The sequence below is a fragment of the Cryptomeria japonica genome, chromosome 2 (genome assembly GCF_030272615.1).
Source record: "Cryptomeria japonica chromosome 2, Sugi_1.0, whole genome shotgun sequence".
Taxonomy (NCBI): Eukaryota; Viridiplantae; Streptophyta; class Pinopsida; order Cupressales; family Cupressaceae; genus Cryptomeria; species Cryptomeria japonica.
Window position 1 is genome coordinate 157,812,684 of NC_081406.1, and position 3,290 is coordinate 157,815,973.

A 3,290-nucleotide genomic window follows, 5' to 3' on the forward strand; every position below is an offset into this window, starting at 1 on the left:
TTTCCTTTTCTTTATAGATCAAATTTTTCTTTGCTTTGACATGTTGATTAGATTGGACATGTTGATCCTTGAATACATGTGGATTTTTAGACTTATGACTTTTATACTTGGCATCCAAATTGCTTGGAGGGGGAAAGGAATGCATGGATGGATAGGAATGAAGTGGAGGTCTTTTTCATGGATGAAAGTTACTCAAATATGTGTTCCTTTGTTGACCTTGCATACAGGACGCAGGGTTATTATAAGGACCTAAGATGAATGGAAGGGATAAAGGGGAAGGGATATGTTTGGATTTTGAAGGGATGTTGGATTTAGTAGGGGTACCCATGTCTTGAGGAATTTCACTGAGGCCATGACCCTTAATATTTTCTTTAACATGAAGGGATTCTTGCTTATGGAGATCTACTCCTTTGCCTTTATGAATATCTTGACTTGTAGGATACTCTTTTCTTTGGGAAGAAGACGTGAGTCCATTATGAGATGGATATGATATGAGAGAAATAATGAGATCTTGAAGTGGATCGGATTGCACCAAAGAGGAAGAACCCATTGTTAATGTCAAGGGTTCATGAACATCTTGCACCATGTTAGAATCATGAGGGGGACTAGGATTGTGAGGGGGACTAGGATTGTGTGGTGGACATGGATTAATGACAGGATATTCAAGAGATGGAATGAGATAAATAATGGGATCATTAAAAGAAATGAGATCTTGGAGTGTATATGGAGGATTAAGACAAGGAGATGGAGGAATAAAAGGATCTTGTGGAGGATTTAAAGGAATAATTTGATCTTGACAAGGAGGAATATCATTGGAATCCTCTTTAAAGTTGCTTTGCGCTGGACTTTTAATGGGATCATCATAAAGGATTGAAAGAATATGTTGATCTTTCTTAGGAAGTGGAATGCCAATGGGATTTGAAAGGACATTTTTTTCATGAAATGGAAGGGGGTCGTTTGGGATTGGATGGACTACGATATCTTGATCTTGCTCGGGGAATGGAGTGTCAATAGCACTTTGGATAGGATGGACAAGAATAGGGGAATCAACATGAGTGTCTGGGAACATGGGGTCCTGGTCAACAATTGGATGGGATGATAAGGTTTCAGGATCTTGATCTTGATCTTTTTTAAGACACATTTCTTCATGCTCTAAATTATCCTCTTGACATGGGGTTGGACTGTGGATATGCATGGGGGATTCTGACAAGGGATCAATGTTTTGGCGTGAAGGAAATGCACTTTGAACATTTGTAATGGATTTTGGCAAGGAATCAATGCTTGAACATGAGGAAGAGGGACTTTGAATGGGGTCCTCTAAAACAGGTAATGGCAATAAAGTGTATGGTGGCATTGGGTCTTGTATTTTGGAAACATGACAAGGATGTGCATCATGAATTGGATTATCTTGGCAATCAATTATGGATAGCCCTTGGATAATTTCATCCTTGGGTGTATTGTTTGATGAGGACAGTATGGAAGGTTCTTGTGAAACTTCTAAAGGTGTAGGGATAAATGCCATTGGAGAGTCAATTTGTTTGTGGGGGGATGAGGCATTGCTAGACATAAGTGTATTATCTTGATCTTCCTCAAAGAACTCACTTGGTAATTTCCTTAAGATCCTTGCAATAAGGCCACCTTTCTTTTGAGGTTTTGACATAGTTGTATCTAGAATTTGAACTTGTTTGGAAAGGAGTTGGTTCTGGTTTGATGTCATGTTTTGATTTTGAACTAGATGTTGATCAAATTGGTTTGACATGTTCAAAATTTGGCTTGGTGCATGTTGCAAGTTTTGTTTTTGAATTTGTGATTGTAGTTGTTGATACTGAGTTTATTGTCGATAATTAACAATTGGTTAGACATATTGTTGAAATTGGACCATTGGTTGTGTTGGTTGTATATGTTGGACCATTGGATATGTCTATTGGAAATGTTGGAACTGTTGAACAATTGGTTGTGATGGTTGAAAATGTGATTGATAGTAAACACCTTCTTGTTCTTATTGTGGAGGCACATAATGTTGTTGTCTCTTTTCTTGAAATTGTTTCATCATCTCTATTTGTGAGAGGAGAGATGGTATGTTTGATTGTTTGATAAGAGATATTACATCAATTGGCTCAAAGTTTGGGTTTGGACTTTGAAATTTTTGAAATGTTTTGGACATTTGGGATCTAATCTTCTCACTGTTTTTCACCTTTTGTTCAATGATCTTTATTTCTCAAGCTAGTTTCTCCTCTAGTTTTTGTATTTGGAGACTTGTTTCATCATAAAAAGTTTGACCAATATTGCCTTGTTGTTGGGTTGGATATAGTTGTGAAAGAGTTTGTTCCTCATGTAATGTTTGAGTTTCAATTTCATGTTGCAAGTTCAGTTGATTCCAGTCAAAAGGTACATTTTCCCTTGGCGTTGGTGGAACACTCCCATATCCCAGTTTCATGGGTACAAACACTGGCTCATATAATGGAGGTGGTCCAAGTTGAACCATTCCATATTGTGGTAATGATGTGTTTGACAAACCTTCAATTTGTAATGTTTGACTAGGTTGAAACTGTGAGTTTGATACGTTGTCAATGGGTTGATATGTTGGTTCACCCATCTTCTTAGATTTTAACCTTGTTTCAACAGGCATGTCACTATGCAAATACAATATCTTTGGGATTTTTTTGATTTTAAAAGGATGATGTATGATATGCAACTAAATGCAACCTAAATAGATGAAAATGCAATCTATGGCAAGAATGCAACCTATGTTTTTGTTGTTTTTCAAGGTTTGGACAAACTTTTTGGAAAGTAAACCTAAAGACTCATCCTTGGGAAGTTGAAATGAAGCCAAGACCTTAAAGGACAAAGGACCAAATGACAATAGGACAAATTGACAATGTCTCACCTATATGCTTGGATACTAAGCTAGGTTTGAAAAAAATGATATTAATGAAAGGACAAATTTTAGACAAGGTCAAGACTCCTTAACAACAACTTAGGGTATCATCCAAAGTTTTGATTTTTCAAGTTTGACAAACCAAATTTTTGAGACTAAATGCAAGAAGGCAATGATTACAACAATTACTTAGGATATGACATGAAAATGATCTAAGGATATGATATGACAAGATGAAGCCAAGACAAGATGACAATACAATGATAAGGATATGCGAAGGCCAATGACTTGGAATATGCAAAATGCAACCTAGGCAAGACCTAATTTTAGCATGACAAGGATAATGCACGAATGTCACCTAAATGGAAATCTAGCTTGGATATGACAATGAAATGCAAACTTAGGGAAATGA